This window comes from Papaver somniferum, unplaced genomic scaffold (genome assembly GCF_003573695.1).
Source record: "Papaver somniferum cultivar HN1 unplaced genomic scaffold, ASM357369v1 unplaced-scaffold_52, whole genome shotgun sequence".
Lineage (NCBI taxonomy): Eukaryota > Viridiplantae > Streptophyta > Magnoliopsida > Ranunculales > Papaveraceae > Papaver > Papaver somniferum.
The window spans coordinates 1,811,517-1,822,723 of NW_020647860.1; positions in this window are offsets into that span (position 1 = coordinate 1,811,517).

Consider the following 11,207-nt stretch of genomic DNA (forward strand, 5'->3'; position numbering starts at 1 on the left):
CAGATGAACCAATTCTAAACTTGTTTGGAAGTGTGACAAATCGGTTCCAATGTTGTAAGTATGAAAGAGGACTTACAAAGTTAGGATGTCGACATACTTTGAACACGTGATATGAATGTTTATTATTTAATTGTTCAAAGTTATTCCTTAATAGCTAAGGGAAGAGAATCTCAGGATCGAAACATAAATAAGTTAAGAATCTTTTAACTAAGGTTATTAATTTTATTTTTAGGAAAATAAGAACTAGTAATGTGCATTTACTAATTCAAGATTTTCTGAGAGATTTCGATCATTATTTTTGGATAGAGCATTTCCAGGAATTATGGAAACCGAATTTGTGCTTTAATGAATATCTTGAGAATATTTTCGGTTTTGGAAATTCCTTGGTGTCCAAACTTCCTATTCTATAAATAGTTGAAGTTTGCATTTCTAGCAAACTAATCCTTCGTAACAGCAAACTACCTCTTGTTGTTTTGTTACTGGTGAAGCCGCCTATTCGGAGAGGAGAGTAATCTAATTAGACGAAATCTCTTACGGCCATTCGGTTTAAAGTCTTCTTTGGGATTGAGAAGCTCTAGTCAGTACGTTGGTGGGAAACTAGATAATTGTGGTTTATCTTTTGTTTCATTGATTAACGGTGGTTGAACTTTGATTGCACCTAGTTTTTTTATGCTTGAGAATCTTCTCTTCTGATATAAGATCCACTCAAACTAGTTCAGAGTTTCAACAGGGATCTTCAGACTGTTGTTAGTTCTAAAGACGATCTTGTGATAATCCGTTGTTAATAGACTCCGTTCTGTGCGTGATTGATCACAAGAGATTCAAGTGATTGTGTGCAGGTCTTTATTGAAGATTTAAGAATATTTGAAGACGAAGAAGATATTAAAGATTTCTGATTTGTGAGTTCATAATCTTTGGTGTGCACAATAAGTGTTTCGGTAAAAAGAGGATCCAATTAATAATCGGTTTTATCCTTGTGATAGAATTGGATTGATTAATTGAGTAAATCGGCATCAACACAATTCTTTGGATTAAGAATGTTGATTGCAAAATCTTAACGATTATTTTGATAATTGAACATAAGATAGATCTAAGAACCTGACGAAGGAGTTTATGTTAAGATAAACAGAAGAGCCTTTGTCCGACTCATATCACTTGGTTGAAGAGAGTTAATACGAAAAATATTTGTTATTCCTTTACTGTTTGGAATATGAACCAAAGGAATCGATCTAAGTACGTGACTTATTTATAAGTTGGAGGCGTGGGAATACATACGGAACTAGGTGAACTATAGGTTTAGTTGCTTGGTCTCAACTATACGAAGTTGGTGTAATTTTGTGTAGCGGCTTAATCCTGAGAGTATTCAATTTTGGACAAGGTCCCGGGGTTTTTCTGCATTTACGGTTTCCTCGTTAATAATATCTTGATGTGTCATTTACTTTTATTTTCCGCATTATAATTATTTTATTATAATTAAAGTGCATCACACAAACGTTAATTCCTATTTACTTGATAAGTGAATCCTATTGTGTCTGGTTAAGTCCGAACCTTTTTATCAAGTAAACATACTTCATTGTTGTATTGTCTCGATCTCATATCCGTAGACGATCACACGAAGTGCGAACCGATTAGTGGCATTGTATCGATTCAGTCCATAGACAATCACTTTCGGAGAAAGGACTTATAGGTACGAAAAGTTTAGATTGAGGTATATTTGGGTACCCTCGTCTTTTCAATTGGTATCAGAGCATGCAAACACGAAGATATCTAACAATCTGTGTTTGTTGCGATCCAACCTATAAGAATGAACTCGAGTTCACGTGAATCGACTTCAATTAACGTACCACCAAGATTTGACAGAAGAAACTATCTATGGTGGAAATCTGTTATGAGATCTTTTCTTCAGTCACGAGACTTTAATACATGGCTATTAGTTGTCGATGGTTATATTCATCCAAAGATAGAAAATTTGGAAACTGAGTTTAAACGCTTAGTAAATTTTTCGAACGAAGAAAAGGCGTTTGCAAAGTAGAATTCAGATGGTTTGAATGCTATAATACATGCTGTAATCTGTGATATGCAACATCATGTATCCGCATGTCAAACTTCGAAAGAAGCTTAGGATAATCTTTAGATCGTATTCGAAGGAAATTCATCAGAGAAAGAAGCTAGACTTCAAACTCTCATTTCCGATTGGGAAAACCTTCGAATGGATGACACCGACACTTTTGAAGAGTTTCATGTTAAGCTCTCTGAGATAATACATGCTTCTTTCTCTTTAGGAAAGACTATTTCTGAAAAGGATATAGTACACAAGATTCTCAGATCGTTGCCATCTAGATACGATTCTAAGAAACATGCAATCATAGAAGCAAACGATCTTTCAACTCTCTCACGAAGCACACTCGTTGGTAAGTTAAAGTTCTTTGATCATGAATCATAGTCTATTCAAGGTAAATGAATTGCTTTTAAAGCTGCAAGAATTTCAAAAGCTCCAATGGAGAGGAATAGGCAGACGAATGATTCAGTTGAACAGATTGCTAAAAATTCTGATGATGATATTGAACAATCATTATCATTGATTACTAGATAGTTTCGAGATCTCTTAAGGAAAAGAAATAAGAGATTCATTAAGGATACTCATCAATCTTCTCGTCCACATGATCGAGTTCTTGTCAAAAAGGATCATGAAGAAGATGATGATTATCAGCCACAATGCTTCAAGTGTAAAGGGTTTGGTCATATTGCTAAAGACTATCCCAATTTTAAGAAATACACTGGAAACAAGGCTCTAGCTGTCACTCTAGATGAGTCATCTGATTCATATGATTCTGAAGAAGAAGAAACAACTAATATTGCATTAGTTGTTATTCCTTCCTCCTCCATTAGTGATTTAACCATTTTAAGAATTGACATGTCTTCCAATGTTATTAAATCACCTAATGGCAAAGGGGAAAATAAGACAAGATGCAAAAATTGTCTCAAAAACAAAATTACTAAGAGTTGTGTATGCAATTCCAATCAATCCCAAGATACTTCGTTAGTTCGAGGTAACAAAAGGACATCTTTTTATACTATACTAGATCAAGAACACTATGGTTGTTAAAAATTCCATAATGAGATAAAATCTCATACTAATGCCACCTGATCGGTATTAGAATTCTTTCCTCACCACGTGTGCCAAATTTTTGAGTGAGGAAGAAGAAAAATCAAGGCACTGTTGTGTAGATTATGGAAATAATATCTAGTATTTGAAGATATGTGATATATTCATATTTTTAGGAATATTATATTTTCGGTAGTATGAAAATTATAAAAAGATATTTTCTCCTACTTTGGTCATTCCTTGTCCGAACTATGGGTCTGGATCAAATGGTTTCCCTGGAGAAGATGCAAGATCAAAAAGATCATCTGAAGAATAAGCCTAGACTGTCTCTTGACATTAAGAGTAAAATCAAAAAGGGAGATTGGCTTCGCAAGAAGGAAGGAGAGAATACTCTGAAGAAAGATCAGTGTATTGAAGCATTGACACACTTTTGTGTTCAATCAAAGACAGAATTACATGTTCTTGCAGAATCCTTCACAAAAATTTCTCATCTGCAAGAGGTTCTGGTCAAGCAACAAGGTTTTCTACTTGAAGAAATTCAAAAGCTGAAGAGTAGTAATCCGCCTTCATTTAGCACTGACATGAAGGACCGAGTTGCAGTAAAATAGACACCAATTTTTGATTTTCTTCAATGATTGTATTGGTCTATTATGAATAAAATTATTTTATTTATAATTTTCTTGTGATAGTTTTCGGTTTACATAGCCTTTGCTTGAATGCTTTTATATTATTGCTATGTATGTTTATGGGATGTTTGATTTCGGTTTTACTACCTTAATATTCGATCTCATATATTATGAACCCTTGTGGTTTGGGTGACTTTTTGATTTAGCAGGATTAAGTTCTATCCCATGTTGGTAGGCTTTATCAAAGAATCATGAGAGGTTCTGGTAGAAACAATATGTGAAAAAGTCACAATATGTTGAATCGGTTTTGGTTTAGCATAAAAGCATATGTGTTTCGACGGTTTTCAACTTTTGCTTGCAATTGTTAAAACCGATTTTCAACCTTTCTCTGGTAAACGTTGGTTGTTGTTATTCTTTTGTTTTTGCATAAGGATGAAAACATAATGATATTTCGATATCAATTCTCGACGAAGACACAAACTTATTGGAGAAGTAGATGCGAAATTTGAGGTAGCAATCTTGTTAGTTAGTTGTTTTCATGTTTCAGAAAAGCCTCAATTTATTTCATATATATTTATTGCTTTTACTTAACAAAATTTCGGTACAATTGATGTTTATTCCATTATGTGTATATGGATGTATGTGTGATTCAATTGGTTCCGGTTAAGAAGAACTATTGTTATCTTGCTTTATTGTGTGGTATCAATTGTTTAGACTTACAAAATTTCGAAGCAATGCAGTGCTTAAATGTCTATGTTGTTTCAATTGCTTCCGGTTGAGGTGAATAATTATGCAAGTTGATTTATTTGGTTTGTATGAATTATTTATGGATTAACGAAATAAAAGGTTTACGAGTGTTGATGGTGGTTTTTAGTTCAGGGTTAGGGTTGTAAATTTCCCGCATTTATTATGTTGTCACTCTGCGAAGAAACAGAGCCATGTAATAGTGATGAGTGTTCAACTTCTTCACTGGCGCATTTATTGAGCAATTCGATATATTCACATGAAATTTACCCAGAATAATGCATGTAGCAACAATCCCAGATGTTCTATAAATTTCGGCGCCCTGCCTATATTATTCATTAATATAAGACTCACTGAATACTTTTCTGTGCTATGTTCCTCGGCTGAACCCTTAATACTGATATTACATGACAATTATGTTCACTCGCAGCAGAGTAGCACGAATTTCCCGAAGTATCGAGGTTAAGGTCTTTGCATAAAGGAACTCTACAGGAAAGCATATTGCTCTCCGACAATAAATTTAAAGTACTCTATGCATAGTTCAATCAATTTTGTGATAACTCACGAAAATATCCTAACCCAATTAATTTGCAAAATTAGGGTTTTACGCCCCGCGCAGTATATCCGACATTGTTGGTCGAGACTAAACCTAGGCAAGCTAGGCAATTGATCCTCCATGAATTAGTAGGTTCAAAATCCTACCCAAAATCAGAAAACAAGAAATGAAGAGGAACTGCGACAAATAGGAGCAACGAAAAAAGAGGAGTGGCCACGCCACATAGCCGGCCAATCCGCTCCAACAGGCACCGCCTATGGTCGCTGGGCACGCTCCATGTTGCTCTTATCGTCCCCCTTTCCCATCGACCAATCAGGTTGCTCTAAATGCGCCGCACGCATATTTTAAATTCGTGATGTGGCCTGCCTCGCTCCATGTTGCTATTGCTGACCCCCGACAAATCACGTCGCTCTAAACTCGCCACACACACCAGAAGTATGGCCACGCCCATGCTTGGCCTTCTCCTCTTATATTAGCCAATCAGGTTGCTCTAAACTTGCCACAATGTTAAAAAGGGGAAACTGCGCCAGATGGTCACAATGCCAATTGGATTTCCAAAACCGCGCCAACATGCCAAACATGCCATGTTGCGCCAATAAGTTGAGCGGCTTGCCAACATGCCACGCCAAACATGCCAGTTTGTGGCAGCATGCCAACGTGCCGTAATAGCGCCCTATGTGCTAACCTACCTCATGTTCGTGGCCAACACCATGATGTGCTTAAATAGGGTTTTCTAGTCAGAAGCACGACTCTGCTTTAGACGCATTAACCAAAACCCTAATTTCCAGTTGTGGCTCAAGGAACGCCACTTTGGGCCCCACAACATGCCACGAGCCATGCGAGACCCAAGAAACCCTAGGAATGGCCCATATCATAGCCACTCATAGCAACTCTTGCTCTTGTGGCCGTTTCCACATAATGGACTTACTACAGTTCCTTTGGCATGACTATGGCGTCGTTTTCACAAAAAGTGTCACCATGCCGCGGCCGCATGCCACACACTAATTAGGGTTTCGGCATGCCAAACCCTAATTTAGAAGAAGTTCCTACGCCAACCAAGTCTAATCACGTTACCCAGAGCATTGGGATTGATGTGGAAACTAGAACTACTGTTGCCAAGCCATATTCGGGTCTAACATCAATGCGCCAAAATCTAACGGCCATGGCCACTCCAGGCGCTACTTGCACCACCGTGCCACTGGCATGTGCAAACTATGCCAACCACGCCATTGTGCCATTATTAGACGCCCACAAAATATGGTCATAATCGATGGCCACCCTTTCTCATGAGTCACAATTTTAGCCGTCCAAATTCGCCACAGAATTGACAGGCCTGTGGCAAGTCTTAGGCGACCAGCTAAGACAAGCCTAATAGCATCACATGCTATTCTCCTACGGCAAGTTTCCTGGATTTGACTTGCCACACATAGTAATATGCTACACGTTTTCCGCGAAAACACTCGAGACATCAAACATGTCACAAACTGGGGATACTTATCAGGGTATTGGTATGGCGGTTTACAGCGTGCGGCGTGCAACACGCCCATTATAAGAAAGTGTCAGAAAGCAGGGCAGTTAGTGGCGGCAAGAAGTAGTGGGTGTAAACTAACCCGTCTCCTTCATGATGGGAACGTGGTTTTCTGGCATTTACACACGATCCCACTTCTCCATCACTCAATCATTCCCACTTTTTACGAGATCAGGGTGCGTTCATATGACTTGTATAAATAGGTTCTACCTATTTTCAACCAGACGGCAACAGTTTAGTTAACGACAGCACAATATCTAGAAAACACCAAAGAACTGATAGCTTACATCCCGCAAGCCAGTTCCAAATTCTGATACAAGTCATAAAAAATCCACACCTCCAGAATAAACCATTCTGATATCAACACCTTCTTTGCTTCCCTCCCTAAGACCAACCCTTCTCCTTCACTTTGTGACCGAAGCAAGAGTGGAACGACCATTTCTTGGTTTAGGCCAGGATTGTACAGATTGATCTTTCCAATCTAAAGTACTCCCGTGCAGTGCATTTTTTAAGGTTTATATTTGTTTCTCATCCATACACCCACATTTACCAAAACTAGCAGAAACAGTTTTTACCCATAAACAACTGGCAACCACAGTGGAAGATTAAACTCTCGGTTGCAATACCAATTTCCCATTTCCTTTTTCAATCCCAATTTCAAGATGGTAGAGCTGGGGTCCGGGCCAGCAACAAACCCTGATGCCACCGGCGCTGAAAACGCCCTTGATATCAACGTTCTTTCCAATGACATCAATGTACCACATGTCAGCATGATCAACACCCTCGGCGTCGCAGATTCTACCACCAACACCAGCGGTGTAGGAAACGTTCCCTCGGGCGTTACACTTGCGATCACCAGATCCAGAGCCGCTTCCGCCACCCCCATTGTTTCTTCAAGTGTGACGTCCCCAGTTGTCACCAGAGCTGCTGTCACTCCACCATCAGGACGAGAGACCGGAGGAGCCAGAGGAAGCCAACCCCCTATTACCATTGCTGATTTAATAGAAATACTATAAGTTCTTGCTAAGGCTCAGATGGACATGGCCACAACTTAAAAGGAGCGAAACAATGAACATCCGAATAATTATTCAAGGATTCAGAATTCGGGCGTTAGATTGTCATAAATCAAATGTGACTGAACATCAATTGGTGGAGTTGTGCATTAATGCTTTCTGGGACTCTATTCACAAAACCACGTAATCTATGATGGAGAAAGTGTGTGAGATTTTCTATTTCTCCAAGGTGCAGCGCCGAGATATATTTTCGGTCCTCAACCGTGTTGCATTGGTGCTTCGACCTTTGCTCCAGGAGCCGCTTCAACGCTCTCTCCAGAACCCGCTCCGCTTCAACGTTTCGCTCCAGGAGCCGCTTCAACGTTTCGCTACAGGAGCCGCTTCAACATTTCGCTTCAGAAGCCTCCGCTTCAACTTTTTGCTCCAGAAGACGCTCCTCTTCAACGTTTCACTCCAGAAGCCGCTTCAACATTATCTCCAGAAGCCGCCACTCCTTCCTTCCAAGGTTCGTTCCCGTGGCCGCCACTCCTCCCTGTCAAGGATTGTGATCGCAGCCAGCCAAGTCTCTTCTGATCACAGTTGCTGCTCGTTTGTTGATACCATCCAGAGCTTCACCATAGCAAAAACCACTACAAAGAATATTTCGTCCATGTGATGTTCCAAGCATCCCATCCAGGAGAGTACAATAATCTTGTATCAAATCACAGAGGCGCGGATTCAAGGCGGTGCAATCAAAGTAAGCTACACTTGGGGACTGAAGCGTCCTTCAGCATTAGAAGTTTAAACGAAGTCACCTCCTTACTAGCGAAAGCAATGGAAGCACATCTTCCACGAGAAAATATCTCATGACAAGTACACATGGGAACTTTTGTCACGCTGCTTACTCACGGGAGAGCCTAATACACCTAAAGCCCAATCATGCGCGAAGGACATGCCTAGCGGAGACAGAGCTAAGTAACTATCCTTAAACTAAATGTTTAATATCTATTAGGAATATCAAATAAATTTTAAATCTCTTAGTGTTGAGACGTGTAAATTCCTCAAAACTCACCACTGTGTTGCCAGTCAAACTGCCTCAACACATTTTTTCTCTTGGTGTTAAGACGTGTAAATTCCTCAACACTCACTATTGTGTTGCCAGGCATGCTTCCTCAACACACCTTTCCTCTTAGTGTTGAGACGTGTAAATTCCTCAACACTCACTACTGTGTTGCTAGGCATGATTCCTCAACACATCCTTCCTCTTAGTGTTGAGACGTGTAAATTCCACAAAACTCACTACTCTGTTGCAAGGCATGCTGCCTCAACACACCTTTCCTCTTAGTGTTGAGACGTGTAAATTCCTCAAAACTCACTACTGTGTTGCTAGGCATGCTTCCTCAACACATCCTTCCTCTTAGTGTTGAGACGTGTAAATTCCTCAACACTCATTACTGTGTTGCCAGGCATGCTGCCACAACACACCTTTCCTCTTAGTGTTGAGACGTGTAAATTCCTCAACACTCACTACGGTGTTGTCAGGAAAACTACATCAACACATACTTCCTCTTAGTGTTGAGACGTGAAAATTCCTCAACACTCACCACTGTGTTGCCAGGAAAACTACCTCAACACATTTTTCCTCTTAGTGTTGAGGCGTTCAAATTCCTCAACATTCACCACTGTGTTGCCAGGAAAACTACCTCAACACATTTTTCCTCTTAGTGTTGAGACGTTCAAATTCCTCAACACTTATCACTGTGTTGCCAGGAAAACTGCCTCAACACATTTTTCTTCTTAGTGTTGAGACGTGAAAATTCCTCAACACTCACTACTGTGTTTCCAGGCATGCTGCCTCAACACACCTCTCATCTTGGTGTTGAGACGTGCAAATTCCTCAACACCACTATTGTATTGTCAGGCATACTGCCTCAACACGTTTTTCCTCTTAGTGTTGGCACGTTCAAATTCCTCAATACTCACCACGGTGTTGTCAGGCATACTGCCTCAACACGTTTTTCCTCTTAGTGTTGAGACGTTCAAATTCCTCAACACTCACCACGGTGTTTCCAGGCAAACTACCTCAACACATACTTCCTCTTAGTGTTGAGACGTGAAAATTCCTCAACACTCACCACTGTATTGCCAGTCAAACTGCCTCAACACATTTTTCCTTTTAGTGTTGAGATGTGTAAATTCCTCAACACTCACTATTGTGTTGCCAGGAATGCTGCCTCAACACACCTTTCCTCTTAGTGTTGAGACGTGTAAATTCCTCAACACTCACTACTCTGTTGCTAGGCATGCTTCCTCAACACATCCTTCCTCTTAGTGTTGAGACGTGTAAATTCCTCAACACTCACTACTGTGTTGCCAGGCATGCTGCCTCAAGAAATTTTTCCTTTTAGTGTTGAGACGTGTAAATTCCTCAACACTCACTATTGTGTTGCCAGGCATGGTGCCTCAACACAGCTTTCCTCTTAGTGTTGAGACGTGTAAAATCCTCAACACTCACTACTGTGTTTCCAGGCATGCTTCCTCAACACACCTTTCCTCTTAGTGTTGAGATGTGTACATTCCTCAACACCCAATACTGTGTTGCTAGGCATGCTTCCTCAACACATCCTTCCTCTTAGTGTTGAGACGTGTAAATTCCTCAACACTCACTACTGTATTTCCTGACATGCTTCCTCAACACACCTTTCCTATTAGTGTTGAGACGTGTAAATTCCTCAACACTCACTACGGTGTTTCCAGGCAAACTACCTCAACACATACTTCCTCTTAGTATTGAGACGTGAAAATTCCTCAACACTCACCATTGTGTTGCCAGGAAAACTACCTCAACACATTTTTTCCTCTTAGTGTTGAGGCGTTCAAATTCATCAACACTCACCACTGTGTTTCCAGGAAAACTGCCTCAACACAATTTTTCCTCTTAGTGTTGGGGCGTTCGAATTACTCAACACTCACCACTGTGTTGCCAAGAAAGCTACCTCAACACATTTTTCCTCTTAGTGTTGAGACGTACAAATTCCTCAACACTTAGCACTGTGTTGCCAGGAAAACTGCCTCAACACATTTTTCTTCTTAGTGTTGAGACGTGAAAATTCCTCAACATTCACTACTGCGTTTCCTGGTATGCTGCCTCAACACACCTCTCCTCTTGGTGTTGAGACGTGCAAATTCCTCAACACCTCTATTGTGTTGCCAGGCATGCTGCCTCAGCACACCCTCCTCTTGGTGTTGAGACGTGCAAATTCCTCAACACCACTATTGTGTTGTCAGGCATACTGCCTCAACATGTTTTTCCTCTTAGTGTTGAGACGTTCAAATTCCTTAACACTCACCACGGTGTTGTCGGGCATACTGCCTCAACACGTTTTTCCTCTTAGTGTTGAGACGTTCAAATTCCTCAACACTCACCACGGTGTTTCCAGGCAAACTAACTCAACACATACTTCCTCTTAGTGTTGAGACGTGAAAATTCCTCAACACTCACCACTGTGTTTCCAGGAAAACTGCCTCAACACATTTTTCCTCTTAGTGCTGAGACGTATAAATTCCTCAACACTTATGACTATGTTTCTAGGTAAACTGCCTCAACACATTTTTCCTCTTGGTGTTGAGACGTTCAAATTCCTCAAAACTCACC